At 44.5% G+C, this 18010-nt stretch overlaps 5 non-coding genes and 1 pseudogene across 5 annotated transcripts; all 6 read left to right on the top strand.

Moving 5' to 3' along the window:
- The first annotated feature begins 568 nt into the window (after positions 1-568).
- LOC119162412 (tubulin alpha-8 chain-like) lies at positions 569-12741 on the top strand (annotated as a pseudogene).
- Positions 12742-13824: 1083 nt separating this feature from the next.
- On the top strand, positions 13825-13897 carry TRNAT-CGU (transfer RNA threonine (anticodon CGU)). Its single transcript has one exon. It is a non-coding gene; the product is annotated as a tRNA-Thr (tRNA).
- A 383-nt stretch (positions 13898-14280) lies between these two features.
- On the top strand, positions 14281-14353 carry TRNAT-CGU (transfer RNA threonine (anticodon CGU)). Its single transcript has one exon. It is a non-coding gene; the product is annotated as a tRNA-Thr (tRNA).
- A 383-nt stretch (positions 14354-14736) lies between these two features.
- Positions 14737-14809, top strand: TRNAT-CGU (transfer RNA threonine (anticodon CGU)). Its single transcript has one exon. It is a non-coding gene; the product is annotated as a tRNA-Thr (tRNA).
- Positions 14810-15192: 383 nt separating this feature from the next.
- TRNAT-CGU (transfer RNA threonine (anticodon CGU)) lies at positions 15193-15265 on the top strand. The gene has a single exon. It is a non-coding gene; the product is annotated as a tRNA-Thr (tRNA).
- Positions 15266-15648: 383 nt separating this feature from the next.
- On the top strand, positions 15649-15721 carry TRNAT-CGU (transfer RNA threonine (anticodon CGU)). The gene has a single exon. It is a non-coding gene; the product is annotated as a tRNA-Thr (tRNA).
- The last annotated feature ends 2289 nt before the right edge of the window (positions 15722-18010 follow it).

Here is an 18010-nt window from a genome sequence, read left to right as displayed (position 1 = left end):
GTGGTGCCGTCTAGCAGGGCCCAGTTGAAACAAAAAAACGTCTGCAATTTCACAGCCAATGGCGGTAAATTGATCAATGGCCGTTGTTGCTGCTGTGGCTCCCTTATTTTTTGGCCTGCTGCTACTAGCGCAGTAAAGCCGGGCAACGCTGTTCACGGCACCAGTGACGTGAGTAGGTCCGGTGGGTCCGCTTCTTAAGGCGGGTACTTTGAAGTGCGCTAACCTAATGCGGATCGCTACAACGTGATTTTATTTCATAATAGGCCCTTCCTTGGCACAAAAGTAACGCTACGAAGTTTCTGGACCACTATTTGAACAATCAACGTCGACTTCATAATTGCATTTAGTGTCCCTTTAAACTTCAGCAGTTAATATTTTCCCGACCAACCGTGATGGGTTCATGAGACAGCTGAGGCGTAAGTTCAAGGCTCAAGATGAACATAGCGAATGTGGCTAAGGTGGAACCATCCATGTCGTAAGAAGCGACAAACTTACTCAATCGCAGTAAAATATAGCATCTAAAGCTATCATACGGCGCAATTTCAAAAGCAACTGCACAGTCAAGCCCATGGCGAAAATACTCGCCAGTTATGAAAAGTCACCTGTGATCCTCAAACCGTCACGTTCGTCGACGTGCTGCCCATCCAACCAGTTTGTGGCGACTGTGATAAAGTACAGTGGCACCTACTCGACAGCGCTTCGGTGCGGGGCTCGTTTGTGGTTCCGGTGGAGAGAGTGGTAAAGAGGATGAAAGCGGATCGCACATTTATACGGATTGTCGGGTGGTCGTTCGGGCCTTCGCCTCAGGTTCGATCTCGGCGGAAGACGGCCCCCCCTTAGTCACTTGGTTCTCTGCCCATATGGGGCCTATGGTCTCCCCGTCGTTAATAACGACAACAAGCTGGCCACGCCCGCGTGCGCGAACGTAACCATCGCGCCGGGAGAGTGGTGCTCGCGGGTGCGTAGGCGGGGCTCCACAAGGACTCGTTCCACAAGGACTAACTTCTGAATTCATTATGTGTTAATTATATGCTTTCTAGTGCTTCAGGGGGAGAAGTATTGCGGAAATCTATTAGTATTTTAATAGACGTCAACCACTGGTGTGAAACGCTGTCAACGACCAACGTTTCAACGTGACAACGCGTCTTTGAAGACGTCAAGTACACTTGTCGAAACGCCGACACCTTATTATTTTCGAGGGATTTTCTACAACCTCCATTCACTGCCGTCTCAATCACCCAAGTCAAGTGGCACGTAGCGTTGCATCCGAAGGTTCCAAGAACGGTTAACGCAAACAAGCAAACACACAAAAGTCCATCACCTACCAGCAGGTAGCTGTGAGCCCCTCTCGTCAATACTCAAACTTAGCTCGAGTAAGGCTACGACCGGGCAAGCTGCTCCCGTACGTGACAGGAAATCGAGGAGTGCACTTACGAAGCAGAGATCCAAGACAACGCTGCTGACTGACAGTCTTCTGCGGAAAGTACACGCGCCTATGACACGCGAGCTGCACGAGCACCACTGCGGATCACGCTCCTTTTGCCTCTCTATTTCCCCTGTCGTTGGGCCCGATACCTGCAAAAGAAGGCTACTAAAACAAATTGAATTAGCAAAGTTGGTTTTACTCACACCAGTTTAGCAATTCTGTAGTCGGTGCAATTTCTGTACACTGAAACTCCGCAATGCTGATGATGGCGGCTGTAATTTTTGCATTTTCAAGAACCTATAGTTAAGATGCTGATAATGAACCGCATTTATGATGCGAATCCACGAACGTGATAGTTGGAGCATCGAGAGGCACCAGTTAGCTTGCGAAATACTTATTTGAATTGTAGAAACGAGAGGGAAAGAGAGAAAAAACATTTAATATATAAAGGCTTGTGAAACGAAAAATAAAAAAAGTGAGAGACCCCAAGCCAGGAACAGTACTCAAGTGCGTGATTTAAGTGTAACAAGACTGCGAAACGGGTTAATGTTAACCTTCACAGGGCCCCACAGAAATATTTATGCTTAGGCACAGCAGGTTTAAGGGGCTGTTTACGGATAATTTAATTGAAGAAAACGAAGTTGGTTCATCATTAAAAGAAATTAGTGAAAGTGGAACGACACGTTGCCGTGTATGTCTGGAAGTAAGATCTTCACTGCAAACGTGTCTTCTTCTTCAGACGCATCTGTTGTCCGAAAGCAACTTTTTTGAAAGCAACAGACTTTCAAGCGGCGTTGGATCCAGAAGAGGGGGGAAGAGGGGCAATCACCCTTTCCCCGAAAGACCCTCTCTCTTTCTTCCGTGCTTGTCGTCCCCCTCTTATTACTATTGAGGCCATATGAGTGGCACCACTGAAAGCATAAGCTTGCGCATGGAGGGGGGGGGGGGGCAGAAGTGACCATAGGGAGCACAAAGCCAACCCAATACATTGACAATATAGGGAAGGGGGCGAGAGAAAGCGCGAAGACGTCTGCATAAATTGACATGACAGGGAGGGCGGCGCTGCGACGAACCTTCCCCCCCCCCCTTTAAAGGGGAACCCTGCACACGCTTATGACTGTGAGCCCAATTTAACGGTATTTATGTTATGATAAGGTTCGTGTGCTATTGAAAACAAAAAGTCAGGACCCCCCTGTATCCACACCTGCTTTCGAGCCAGTTATAGGCCAACCATGATGGGTACAGACGTCAGACACAGTAGTTTTGCCGACACGTAGCGCCACTTGTTGGCGCAGTTTTGGGTAGTGCAAACGGGCACTATTTGCTGCGCAACCAGGAGCAACTAGCGCGTGTGAAACAACGATTGACCTACATATTACGTGCCTTTCCGTATAAAACACTAAGAGATACGAATTTCTCTCCGCTATATCTGGACGCGTCACCAAAGTGCCATGAAGTATTGGCTGGTTAACTCACCAAAACAACAGCGAAAACAAGAGCAGACGTAACAGCACCGCGCTATACGAAGAAAGATCTCAGCCAACGCTGATGTTGCATTGCCACGGACGTAAAGGACATCAGTTTTACCGATTTACGTATTATAGCTTTCGCGAAGCCGAGAACGGCGAGACCACACTCTTAGAAAAACGTAGTAGTATTTGCTAACTTTGAGATAGTAATGGTTTGTCACATATGTTACAACGCAGGTCGAAAGCGCAGTTAGTAATGGTGAGGGCTGTAACAATTACTATCTTTGCTGTTACTCCCAGCATTTAGTAACTGTTAGCACCCATGGGTAGTAACTTTTAATGGTTTCAACAAAATAGTAGTAACCGTTATCAACCTGTTCATTCATTTTGGCATATTATTTCTTCATTGTTAATATTAGTCAATTTATGCTTTCATTACTACACAGCTTAGGGTAATGTAGCGTGGTGTGCCATTATCGTAAAGAATACTTAGACCAAACACGTTTAGTCATTTTTACGCATACAGCATGAAGTAAGCGTGGGGTATATATATATAACGCCTACTTTGCAGGTGCATGTCTGGCGCAGAGGAGCACTTGTGTTTCAGAATGAATTATAACAAATGTGAACCTATAGCAATATATTCTACTACCTGGTTAGGTGTATTCTGGAACGTAGCACAAGACTTTTAAGCAGCCTTATTTATAAAAATTATATGTCATATCTATTTATTATCAAAGAGCCACAAAAAGGCGGTATGTACAGTGGCCGAAACAAGGTACCGAACTTATTCTCGGTGCATTTCAGTGCTTCATAGGGCTAGTATATCAGCGGTGAAAAAATATTATTAATTCTTGGGGTTTGACGCGCCAAAGCAATGACAATATTTGGAGACACGCCGCAGTGGATTAATTATGCCCGTCCTCGGGGCTAATTGTGACCGTCTGGTTATTTTCGTTTACCAGTCTTGTTCATTTGCTGTAATTTACTAGGTTTGTCGTGATTGTCTATTACAACGCGTGAAGCATTTGCTTTTGGCTCGTTAATTTGTGCTTCTCTGATTGGACAATATCAGAATGACGTTTACATATCTCGATTGTGTAATTTAAAACAAAATGTATTTTTTTTATCTATGGATATCTTTTGCGTCCTGATTCCGCAGTGTCATGCAGACACTGCGGAATCAGGGCGTAAATGAAGTATATATAAACATTCTGGAAGAAATCTACACAGGATCAACTGCTACCATAGTGTTTCATAAAAAAAGCAACAGAATACCAATCAAGAAGGGTGTAAGGCAGGGGAACACAATCTCCCCAATGCTACTTACCGCGTGCTTACAGGAGGTTTTCAGAAGCCCAGAATGGGAACAGTTAGGGATAAGAGTTAATGGAGAGTACCTTAGTAACCTGCTCTTCGCCGATGACATTGCTTTGCTAAGTAACTCAGGAGGCAACTCATGATTACGGAGTTAGACAAGGAGAGCAGAAAGGTGGGTCTTAAAATTAATCTGTAGAAAACGAAAGTAATGTACAACAACCTCGGAAAAGAGCAGCGCTTCGAGCTAGGTAATAGTTCACTTCTAGTTGTAAAAGACTATGTCTACTTAGGGCACGTAATAACCGCACAGCCTAACCACGAGATTGAAGTAACTAGAAGAATAATCTTGTGGTGGAGCACATTTGGAGAGCCCTCTCAAATTATGACAGGTAGATTGCCACCATCCCTCAAGAGGAAGGTATATAACAGCTGTATCTTGCCGGTACTTAGCTATGGAGCAGAAACCTGGAGACTTACAAAGAGGGTTCAGCTTAAATTGAGGACGACGCAGCGAGCAATGGAAAAAAAATGGTAGGTGTAACCTTAAGAGACAAGAAGATAGCAGAGTGGATTAGGCGACAAACGGGGGTTAAGGCTATCATAGTTGAAATAAAGAAGAAGAAATGGACATGGGCCGGGCATGTAGTGCGCAGACAGGATAAGCGCTAGTCATTAAGGGTAAAAAACTGGATTCGCAGAGAAGGGAAGTGGGTTCGGGGGAGACAGAAGGTTAGGTGGGCCGATGAGATTGAAGTTTGCAGGTATAAAATGGCAGGAGCAAGCACAGGACCGGGTTAACTGGCGGAACATGGGAGAGGCCTTTGCCCTGCATTGGGCGTAGTCAAGCTGATGATGATAATATTTTACGTCATTTTTTATGATATGGCGAGATGATGTCTGTCAATAAATATCAGAATCAAAACCACACACCATTTTGGATTAGATAGTCAACAGCCTGGTAGCAAAAAGGTAGTAACGGGGCAAGAAAGGTAGCAAAGGCTAAAGTACTACCTATTTCATTCCAGTTACTAACTGTTCACTAACGTAGGTAGAAAACAGGTCGCACAAAGCTAGTAACGGTTGCAGCTAGTAACTGTTTACTAACATAGGTAGCAAACAGGTAGCAAAATGGTAGTGATGGCTCAAAAAAGGTAGTAAACACTGCATTTACTACCCGTAACCTTGTAGTTGCTACCTTTTTACCAACTTTTTTTCAAGAGTGCAATGGATACGGGCCGTTGCGAATGCCTTGAGTACCCGAATTACGTTCTCCACCGCCGGTACATGAGAAGGTGCGATAATATAAGACTATTGTTATTGTTTTGAGTACCGTGCTATAAACATCGCACACGCCGTGCACGACCACCGCAAATATGAAGTGGTCGCCACCACACAGCTTCGCGCACGTAGGCTGTAAGATCCGGCTTTAAAATTAGTGAATGCTAACACCTATACGTCATGCAGGTAAATCGCAAAATGTTGGTCGTGACTGTTATCAGGTTTTTCTTGTCGTTGGTCTTTGCGATTGCCTGAGGCATCTCGGAGGACTCGGTTCTGCATACGTCGTACACCGAGAAAGGCCTCGGCGCGGTGGTCTAGTGGCTAAGGGACTCTGCTGCTGACCCGCAGGTCGCGGGTTCAAATCCCGGCTGCAGCGGCTGCATTTCCGATGGAGGCGTAAATGTCGTAGGCCCGTGTGCTCAGATTTGGGTGCACGTTAAAGAACCCCAGGTGGTCGAAATTTCCGGAGCCCTCCACTATGGCGTCTCTCATAATCATATGGTGGTTTTGGGACGTTAAACCACACATATCAATCAATCGTACACCGAGAAAGTGGGAACCCATGTATCCCTATTTGTAACATATACGAACTGACAACAACCATGAGTAGAACATTCTAGGATGCGTAATAAAACAGTAAGCGAGAAATGGATGTATAACGCAACTACAAAGGCGAAAATCGCCATGACCATCTGATAAACCGAGTATCGTGAGATACCTTGCTCGCGTAGGTAGTTCTTCACTTTGGCATCATGCATGGGCCAACATTTAAGCACTTAAGCCCTACAGAACGCACGTAGGAATGCTCGCCTCGAACTCGATGTCATGTGATGCTTGGTTGTACTCAAATTGCTAGTCCCAGCACGCCAAAATATTTGAAACATCTCTTTTGCATTGCACCCGCACTTCGCTTTGATGAGCTTCCCACTTTTCTGGAGCGAGGTTTGATTGACGGAAGAAGCTTGAAAGGTCCTTGATTTTCAGGAAATATCGCCTCAACACCAACAAAAGAGGATCGTCTATATAGGAACGTTCGCTTGTGGACGGCTCTCTTTGCACTACCCAGTTATGACTAGCGCGGCGATGAGAGCGCTGGTATCGGTGCTTTTCGCAGCGCCGCATGAGCAGAGCCTGAAGCCTATGGCTACTGCACAAGACGGATGAACTGTCACGGCATGTGTGTGCTCCCTACTTTTCTACCTCTCTCTTTCTTTGTCCTATCTCTCTCTTCACCCACTTTCTTTACTTTTTCTACTTTCAAACTCCCACATCTCTTTTCCCTTACAGGGCAGCATACTGGTTATTTCAAAATGGTTGACATATCTTTGCATTTCCTGTTCTTTCTGTTCCGTTATTCTCCGTTCCCCAACCGGAGCTGAAAGACTTCTAAAAGTCATCATCATCATCATCAGCCTGACAATGCCCATTGTAGGACAAAGGCCTCTCCCATAATCCGCCAATCAACCCAGTCTTGTGGTTTCCGTTGCCACGTTGTACCCACAAACTTTTTAATCTCATCGGCCTCGTTAACTTTTTGTGTCCCTTTTATGCGTTTGCCTTTTCTGGGAATCAAGTCAGTTACCCTTAATGACCAGCGGTTATCCTGCCTACGCCCCGCCGCGGTGGTCTAGTGGCTAAGGTACTCGGCTGCTGACCCGCAGGTCGCGGGTTCGATTCCCGGCTGCGGCGGCTGCATTTCCGATGGAGGCGGAAATGTTGTAGGCCCGTGTACTCAGATTTGGGTGCACGTTAAAGAACCCCAGGTGGTCAAAATTTCCGGAGCCCTCCACTACGGCGTCTCTCATAATCAAATGGTGGTTTTGGGACGTTAAACCCCACAATCAATCAATCCTGCCTACGTGCTACGTGTCTGGCCCATGTCCGTTTTTTTTTATTTAAACCATGATATCCTTAACCCCGGTTTCTACCCTGATCCACAATGATCTCTTCTTGTCTCTTAAGGTTGCACCTATCATTTTTCATTCCATCGCTCGCTAAGCTTAACCCTTTTTATAAGCCTCCAGGTTTATGTTCCGTAGGTAAGCACTGACAAGATGCAGCTGTTAAATACCGTCCTCTTCAGCGTTAGTGGCAAATTACCATTCATGATTTGAGAATGCTTGCCGAATGTGATTCATCCCATCCTTATTCTTCTAGTTATCTCAACCTCATGGTTCGCCTCTGCGGTTACTACCTGTCCTAAGTATACATATTTCTTTACCACTTTCATCATCCCTCCATATATCGCGAAGTCCTGTTCTCTGCCGAGACGGTTGCTCATTAGTTAAGTTTTGGGTATATTAATTTTCAGACCTACTTTTCAGCTTCCCGTGTCCAGTACAGTAATCATGAGCTGTAATTCGTCCCCTGAGTTACTCATCAAGGCAATGTCATCAGCGAATCGCAGGTTGCTAAGGTACTCTATAATAACTCTTATCCCTAACTATTCCCAGTCTAGGGTCCTGAATACCTCCTGTTAACATGCGGTGAATAGCATTGGAGAGATTGTGTCTCCATGTCTTATACCTTTTTTTATCGGGATTCTGTGACTTTCTTTATGCAGAATAATGGTGGCTGTGGATCCTCTGTATATTTATTTCAGTATGTTAATGTAGGGTTCTTCGAAGTTGTAATTCCTTAATGCCTGCATAACTGCTGATGTCTCGACTGAGTCAAACGTCTTCTCGTAATCTATGAAAGCTATGTATAGTGGTTGGTTGTATTCAGCGCATTTCTATATTTCTTGATTGATAGTATGATTATGAACTATTGTGTATAGCCAGTATGAAATCCTGCTAGGTCATTTGTTTAGGTGAACTATAATATCGCCTTAATTCTATTAGTGATCTTTTTGTAAAAAGTTTGTAGAAAACGGACAGTAAGTTGATTATCCCGTAATTTTTCAAGTACTTGACGTCTCCTTTCTTATGAATTAAGATTCTGTTGGCGTTTTTTCAAGATTCTGTACCCTTCCTGTCAAGAGAAACTTCGTATATAAGGTGGCTAATGATTCTAACACAATTTGTCCGCCATCTTTCGGGAGGTGCGTTGTTACCTTATTCTCACCAGCGGCTTTGCCTTTTTGCATTCTTTCTAGAGCTTGCCTTACTTCCTCTGTCGTCACTGGTAGGATGTCGAGTTCCTCCGGTCTATTGTTGTTTCTCACAATATTGTCCTGCTTCTTTTGACTTCTGTAGAGCTCTCTGTAGAACTTCTCCGCCATCTCCACTATCCTATTCATATTGATTATGACATTGCTTTCCCTGTTCCTCAATGCATACATCCGGTTTTCGCCTATGCACAAGTCACCCTTCGCGATTTCAGGCTTCTGCCGCTTTTTACAGCCTGCTCAATTTTTTCCGTGTTATCCTGATGTCCGCTACCTTGCGCCTATTAACTTCGAAAGCTCAACCAGCTCTATTTTGTCGGTTGCGTTTGACTTTTTCATCGTTTGTCGTCTCTTAAGAAGATTTTTTTCGTTTTCTGAGATAGTTTGCCAGTTTCCTCTCTGGTGACTGTACCTCCAACTTCAATTGCGCACTCATTTATGATACTAGTAAAATTATCATTCATTGTGTCAACGCTAACGTAGGTTATCTCGTTTAGTGCCTCAAATCTATTCTGAAGCAAAACTCTGAATTCCTGTATTTTCCCTCTCACCGCCAGTTCATCTTGCGTATCAGCTTATGCCTTTGCTTTTTTTTAAATCTTGGTGAATACGAGGTCTCACCATTTTACGGTTGCTATATCTGCTCTTGCCAACTACTTCTACATTCTGTACAATGTCTGGGTGTGCACACAGAATGACGTCTAATTTTAGTTTGCCATTAGGGCTTCACCACTTCCACTTATGGTCAGGTCGTTTTCTGAAAAAGTTATACAAGATGTGTAAATCATTACATTCTGCGAACCTTATCAACAACTCCCCTCTGGTATTTCTAGAGCCAATGTCATATTCCCCCACTGCATGGTCTCGGGCCTGTTTCTTACCTATTTTCGTCCATCTGATTAGTATACTCAGTCTTTACTTTCTTAATTGCTTACTATGCGTCTTCATAGAAGGGTTAAATTGAATTATCATCATGACTTGATGTAGGCGCGCAGGCCTGTACCGCCCACATCTCGTACATTTTTCTAAACTTATTTATGATACTTGCCACCCTCACACTGATGCTATAGTATTCCTCTAGGTTGCCAGCGATATTCTTGTGTATAAGAAACCCCACTCCTAGTTTCTTTCTGGTAACTAATCCACTGTGGCATAAGACGTGTCCATTATTCAGCACTGTATAAGCTTCACGTGTCCTCCTAACTTCGCTGAGCCTTATTACATCCCATTTAACACCTATTCCTTTGATAGCACAGCTAGACTAGCGTCACTAAATAGCGTTTAATGTAGCCAAATTCAGATTCCAATGGCTTCCTGTCAGGACCCAGGGATTCTTAGCACCTTCCGCTGCGTCAAAGGTCTCGCCGCCGCTTTGGACAGAGTCTTCGCAGCCGCTGGATACTGAGGGCCAAGACTTATTTGCTGCGTTCGTGGGAGGTCGGGGCCAGGTACAGCACCAGGCTGGCCAATCCTGCTGCAGTGAGGGAGGGCATTACCGGCAGCTGGTCGCCATGCAGTTGAGGCCGCACCCCAGACCACTTTTTGTTCTTTTTTAACAATTTTCTTCTGACACATCTTAAGTGAATATACGACTGAGAATGGATCGACATCTCCATTCGAACAGAATTTTGTCATAGCACGCCAGGCTGCTGCGCTAGCTCTAAGTAGGGGGTTCTGTTGCACTTTTTTAGCAATAGAATACCATCTGACCGCCTATCAACTCCCATTTTCATCTGACTCGTAGCACGCCTCGCCTTCTTTTTTTAACTGTTTGAAAATCTATTTTCCTTCAAAAAAATCACCCTGCATGGTTTAGAACTTCTGACTTTGCGAGCTTAGACCGTATCAGTGCCTTAATTGGACGACCCTCCTTCTCACGCGTCTGTTCTCTGCTAACTTCTTCTTGCCTCGCTCAATATTGACATTGTTCACAATCCTATCCACTGACGAGTTGCGCGCACCTGTTTTGCAACAAATCGGCTACTTCCGTGTTATTTTTACGTTAAACGTATACGTCACGAGCGGTTGGAGTGCATGAAAATTAAACGCGAAAAGTTTCTAACTGCTAAAAAATGGGCAGGCGCTGCCTTTAAGGCTACATCCTATTTTGCTGAAGTGTTGGGGTAATAATAAAAAAATCTCGTAAATAGATACGGAAATAGACAGCATCCCTCAGATGGGAGTCAGCTATACGTATTAGTAATTACATCTACGGTTAGCCTAATAACGTAAAATAGTGAATAAAAAGGTAAGGAGCTAATTATTTCTAGTCCTAGAAAGCGGCTAAAAGCAAAAAACTTCGTACAAAAGCAATGTCGTGCTCGCATCACCCACCACAAAGCATCAACTTGAATTGCAAGACTCCAACGGCTCTCGGCACTCACTCTTGCACACAATCATGTGTCCACGTGACACGTTCAGCTCACACATGCTTCTGGCTATTTTCCTACGTTTGGTGAACGTAACTGGTTCTGGTGGGCGCTAATTCTTCAGAATAAATGTTTTTTAAGGGCCTGTTCGTTTAGACAGTGTACAATTATATTAGGTGCCAGAGGTAATGTAGCGTAGGACCTTAATAAAATATTATTACAAATAATATTAGCGTAATTATGCCACGTTAAACAGGTGCATGACAAAAAGCTAGCAACAGTGAACAAAAGAACCATTGCACAATTAAGCGTTCGCAAACTTACGCAGTAAAAAGGTCACCAAAAAAAATAAATGCCCAAGAAAGTTAGCGACAGCTTCTTTTACTAACTCTACGCTTGTGGTTTCAAGCTCTATGCCATTTTTTTTTTCCTTTTTTTAGAATGAAACTTAAGGTACAGTAATTCAGCCGTGAACAGACATGGATTTGCTCGAATGCAGTTCCTAACGAACTCTTCAATATGCAAGAGTGTGGGCCGCATCCGTAAACCTACGTTGCGGATGAATTTAAAAAAAAATGAGCTAGAATTTCACGCAACGGGCTGCAAGAACACTTTCACGTATATTCGAGCCTAGCGCGCGTTATGTAATACAAAGCGACATACTGCAACACGCAAAACCTCGATTATCAATATATGTTTACAGAAGCGTGCCAACGCGGATACATACACCGAAACACGTAGTACCCCTGCAAGCAAAAGACGTCTGATGGTAGTCGTAAAATTTAATAATTCTTAAGTTGAAATTGGAACGTACCGCTTGTGAAACTGTTTTAGACACGTTAACTTAATATCTCACAATGAATAAGCGTGCTAAAACAATGAACACAAGTTAACAACACGTCCCAGCTTGCGCGCCTTAGGCACGATCAACGCTTACAGCCAACCAACCCCGTCTTCGTGCAACAATTATTAAACCAAAATTTACTACAGGCGGGGGCCCCTTCTCACACCACCGACGTCTGTTGTGGGCGCCACACACCTCAGTTTAACTCCTCCGCCGAATTCAAGCTCTATATGCATACTATGCTTCACACTCCAGACAAAAGGAAAAAAGTATCTTGCGCTTAACTGTGCACAACTTTGCCTATATCCTAATGATATGTGCGTCAGTAGTCTTTAATGCGAATGAGTATTAGCAACGTAAGACCAGTTTCATTCAGGCTATTAAGCCAAATACATGGGTTGATCCAGAAGGTCCTGAGATCGTGCAATCCTATACAACTCGGATCTATCCACGCACAACACTTTAAAGGCTATTCAGACTGTACTTTCATGTTCGACAACGAGGCGATCTATGACATCTGCAGCCGCAGCCTCGACATTGAGAGGCCCACCTATGGACGAATCTAAGCAGGCTCATCGTCCAGTCAGTCTCCTCCATCACTGCCTCTCCTTGGTTCGACGGCGTCCTGAATGTCAACCTGACGTATAGTTCCAGACCAACTTGGTGTCATACCCTCGCATTCACTTCCGCCTCGTGAGTTATGCTCCGGCGATTTTTGCAGAAAAGGCATACCGCGAGCAGCTTACGGTCTCGAGATCACGAAAGCCTGCTTCATGCCCGCCCACCAGATTGCCAAGCGCGATCCTCGCGGCGGAAAGTACATGGCCTGCTGTTTTTTGTACCATTGGAACGTTGTGCCAAAGGATGTAAACGAAGTGATGGCGACTATCAAGACAATGCGCACAATCAAGTTTGTGGACTAGCCCCCACTGGATTTCAGGTGCGTTTGCTGCTGCTGTATTGTGGCTCGTGTAATTAGAAAGACTGGGAAGTTATTAAGGGGCTAAACGTCAATGATAACTAATAATAATGGCAAGGGACCCGAGAGATGTCACTTGGGATTCTAGGCATCGAACTAACGGAAACGTTGGGAGAGTAGTGAAAATTGTAGTGAAAACTGAGAATGAGGACAAATAAAAGCCTTACTTGCTCCCTTTTCTTTTTTTTCTCTTCTCAGGTCGAGCTCATGTTATTTTTCGTTAAGGACTAGAATGAAACATCTGATGGAGCCAGAGATTAAATTGGGCCTGTTCAAAATCTTCAGGGTGTCCGAGAAGACATAATAATGCCATTTCACCTTTTCAACACAATATGTCCAAAACATGAAACTACACTTGTCTTCTCAGACGTAAAACGATAACGATGCCCTGAATAGATAAACTGAGATGAATGATATAAGAACACGACACGAACGAAAACCTTGTGCTCTAAGAAATCCATATATATATATATATATATATATATATATATATATATATATATATATATATATATATATATATATATATATATATATATATATATATATATATATATATATATATATATATATATATATATATCAGTGGTTAGAGCATCGAACGCGTAATTCGAAGGTCGTAGGTTCGATTCCTGCTTACAGTTGGTAATTTTTTCATCCACTTTTCTTTCTTCTTATTTACATTCCATTAATGTTACTAACTTCCCCTGTACATTCCTTGGCATTACTGTCTGTTATATCTCATTATTATTGTGTTAAAAACATGGAAAAACGAGCCCTTAGGTATACACTTCTTTCCCTTATTTCATTGAACGAGGGTCTCGTACTGGCAGACTTGGTGTGTTTAGGTTGTATAAGAGGGACAATTAATCAGCTGCCCGCTCATAATAAGTTCACGTGCTACGTGACGCCAAACATGCGCATAAGAGTGTTTTCACACTCGTTGTTTGGCTTATAGATGGCGCTGACTGTCGCTCCTACTTCTAAATTCACAGATAAACCCAAAAAAGTGGATGGAGAGAGGGCCGCTGTAATAGCTCAGTGGTTAGAGCATCGAACGCGTAATTCGAAGGTCGTAGGTTCGATTCCTGCTTACAGTTGGTACTTTTTTCATCCACTTTTCTTTCTTCTTATTTACATTCCATTAATGTTACTAACTTCCCCTGTACATTCCTTGGCATTACTGTCTGTTATATCTCATTATTATTGTGTTAAAAACACGGAAAAACGAGCCCTTAGGTATACACTTCTTTCCCTTATTTCATTGAACGAGGGTCTCGTACTGGCAGACTTGGTGTGTTTAGGTTGTATAAGAGGGACAATTAATCAGCTGCCCGCTCATAATAAGTTCACGTGCTACGTGACGCCAAACATGCGCATAAGAGTGTTTTCACACTCGTTGTTTGGCTTATAGATGGCGCTGACTGTCGCTCCTACTTCTAAATTCACAGATAAACCCAAAAAAGTGGATGGAGAGAGGGCCGCTGTAATAGCTCAGTGGTTAGAGCATCGAACGCGTAATTCGAAGGTCGTAGGTTCGATTCCTGCTTACAGTTGGTAATTTTTTCATCCACTTTTCTTTCTTCTTATTTACATTCCATTAATGTTACTAACTTCCCCTGTACATTCCTTGGCATTACTGTCTGTTATATCTCATTATTATTGTGGTAAAAACACGGAAAAACGAGCCGTTAGGTATACACTTCTTTCCCTTATTTCATTGAACGAGGGTCTCGTACTGGCAGACTTGGTGTGTTTAGGTTGTATAAGAGGGACAATTAATCAGCTGCCCGCTCATAATAAGTTCACGTGCTACGTGACGCCAAACATGCGCATAAGAGTGTTTTCACACTCGTTGTTTGGCTTATAGATGGCGCTGACTGTCGCTCCTACTTCTAAATTCACAGATAAACCCAAAAAAGTGGATGGACAGAGGGCCGCTGTAATAGCTCAGTGGTTAGAGCATCGAACGCGTAATTCGAAGGTCGTAGGTTCGATTCCTGCTTACAGTTGGTACTTTTTTCATCCACTTTTCTTTCTTCTTATTTACATTCCATTAATGTTACTAACTTCCCCTGTACATTCCTTGGCATTACTGTCTGTTATATCTCATTATTATTGTGTTAAAAACACGGAAAAACGAGCCCTTAGGTATACACTTCTTTCCCTTATTTCATTGAACGAGGGTCTCGTACTGGCAGACTTGGTGTGTTTAGGTTGTATAAGAGGGACAATTAATCAGCTGCCCGCTCATAATAAGTTCACGTGCTACGTGACGCCAAACATGCGCATAAGAGTGTTTTCACACTCGTTGTTTGGCTTATAGATGGCGCTGACTGTCGCTCCTACTTCTAAATTCACAGATAAACCCAAAAAAGTGGATGGAGAGAGGGCCGCTGTAATAGCTCAGTGGTTAGAGCATCGAACGCGTAATTCGAAGGTCGTAGGTTCGATTCCTGCTTACAGTTGGTAATTTTTTCATCCACTTTTCTTTCTTCTTATTTACATTCCATTAATGTTACTAACTTCCCCTGTACATTCCTTGGCATTACTGTCTGTTATATCTCATTATTATTGTGGTAAAAACACGGAAAAACGAGCCGTTAGGTATACACTTCTTTCCCTTATTTCATTGAACGAGGGTCTCGTACTGGCAGACTTGGTGTGTTTAGGTTGTATAAGAGGGACAATTAATCAGCTGCCCGCTCATAATAAGTTCACGTGCTACGTGACGCCAAACATGCGCATAAGAGTGTTTTCACACTCGTTGTTTGGCTTATAGATGGCGCTGACTGTCGCTCCTACTTCTAAATTCACAGATAAACCCAAAAAAGTGGATGGACAGAGGGCCGCTGTAATAGCTCAGTGGTTAGAGCATCGAACGCGTAATTCGAAGGTCGTAGGTTCGATTCCTGCTTACAGTTGGTAATTTTTTCATCCACTTTTCTTTCTTCTTATTTACATTCCATTAATGTTACTAACTTCCCCTGTACATTCCTTGGCATTACTGTCTGTTATATCTCATTATTATTGTGTTAAAAACACGGAAAAACGAGCCCTTAGGTATACACTTCTTTCCCTTATTTCATTTATATATATATATATATATATATATATATATATATATATATATATATATATTTTAGAGAAGCCGCCGAACACTTCAAATTTCTCCAGTGGGTCTACCCAAAAAGGACGCCGCTCACGCTGACAGTCCGTGCTTGGTCGTTACTGTCGCCATTGTGTATACTCGCTGTGTGCCTGCTAATAAACGCCATAACAAATTGGTGGAGAGTGCTACGATCCCCTTCGATGCCCTTGCAACTTTGCTCACGTACCCTGCTACTACCATGTCCCACGACGCCTCTCAGCAAACGCCTCCTCCCATGCCACCCCCTTGTCCCGGTGTCCCCAGGATCCGAGATCCACCCATCTTCACGGGCGCCGATGGCACTGACGTGGAGGACTGGCTCGCCATTTACGAGCGCGTGAGCGTCCCCAACAAATGGGACGAGGACGGCAAGTTGACAAACTTGGTGTTCTACCTTGCGGGCGTTGCAGGCTTGTGGTACAACAACCACGCGTCCGATTTCGCAACCTGGTCCACTTTCAAGACCGCTATCACCAACGTTTTTGGCCGCCCTGCCGTTCGTAAGCTGCAAGCCGAACAGCGCTTACGCGAACGCGCTCAGCAGGCCGGTGAATCATTCACCAGTTACATAGAAGATGTCCTGGACCTGTGCGAGAAATCCAACGACAGCATGTCCGAATCAGACAAGATCCGGAACGTCATGAAGGGCATTGACGATGATGCCTTCATGATGCTGCATGCCAAACACTCACGCACAGTAGCTAAGGTCATCACGCTGTGCCAGAGCTACGAGGAGCTCAGCCGGCAGCGTTCGATGTCCCGTCGCTCCACACCACGAGATGCAGGGCTTGCAGGCTTGGAGGCGAGCTGTGATCAGGTGACACTGCTGGCAGACCTCAAGTCCTTCATACGTGAGGAAATCGCGCGGCAGTTGATAACGCACAAGTCCTGGACGTACCTGATGACTCGCGTTGTCCCAATTCGCGTACCGTCAGTACTGTTTCCACTTATGATTCATCATCTCCTGATATATTTGGCCCCTACATTGATGACAATCTTACGTCGGTACAGCGTTCCCAGCTTCTGGATCTGCTGCGAGAATATCATTCTTCTTTCGATGTCGGGCGAAGTTCTCTCGGTCGCGCGTCCGCTGTTACACATCGTATCGGCACTGGTGCTCATCCACCATTACGGCAACGTCCCTACCGCGTGTCGCCTGCTGAACGTCGAAAAGTTAACGAGCAGGTTGATGATATGCTCAGACGCGACGTTTTTTGGCCCTCGGACAGTCCATGGGCGTCTCCTGTTGTTCTTGTTGCGAAGAAAGATGGTTCGTTGCGGTTCTGTGTGGACTACAGACGGCTCAATAAGATCACTCGCAAGGATGTTTACCCACTGCCGCGCATCCATGACGCTATTGACAGCCTTCACGGAGCCGAATTTTTTCTTCTCTCGATCTGCGCTCGGGGTACTGGCAAGTACCCATGGCTGATGACGCTCGACCGAAGACTGCGTTCATCACACCCGACGGCTTGTACGAATTCAACGTCATGCCGTTTGGTCTATGTAATGCACCTGCGACCTTTAAGCGCATGATGGACACCGTTCTGCGCAACTTGAAATGGCACACGTGCTTGTGTTACCTCGACGACGTTGTTGTGTTCGCCCCAAATTTTTCCACGCATCTCCAACGTCTGAAAGAAGTTTTCGCACGTGTGAGCAATACCGGCTTGCAACTAAATCTGAAGAAGTGCAGCTTTGCAGCACGGCAACTCACCATCCTATGGTACGTCGTGTCTAAGGATGGCATTCTTCCTATTCCAGCCAAGCTTCAAGCCATGGCTGAATTCCCCAAACCTGCGTCCGTCAAAGAACTGCGTAGTTTTGTGGGCCTGTGCTCAAACTTCCGACGCTTCATACGAAACTTTGCTAAGATTATATCACCGCTGACGAAGCTCCTTGGAAGTAAGGGGCCCCTCAATTCATGGTCGTCTGAGTGCGACGACGCGTTCGCGAAGCTCCGCAATTTGCTGACGTCTCCTCCAATTCTACGCCACTACGACCCTACGGCCCCGACAGAGGTGCACACAGACGCCAGCGGTGTAGGCCCCGGCGCTGTCCT

Source organism: Rhipicephalus microplus, chromosome X (genome assembly GCF_043290135.1).
Source record: "Rhipicephalus microplus isolate Deutch F79 chromosome X, USDA_Rmic, whole genome shotgun sequence".
Taxonomy (NCBI): Eukaryota; Metazoa; Arthropoda; class Arachnida; order Ixodida; family Ixodidae; genus Rhipicephalus; species Rhipicephalus microplus.
This window is presented reverse-complemented; position numbering and strand designations above follow the sequence as displayed.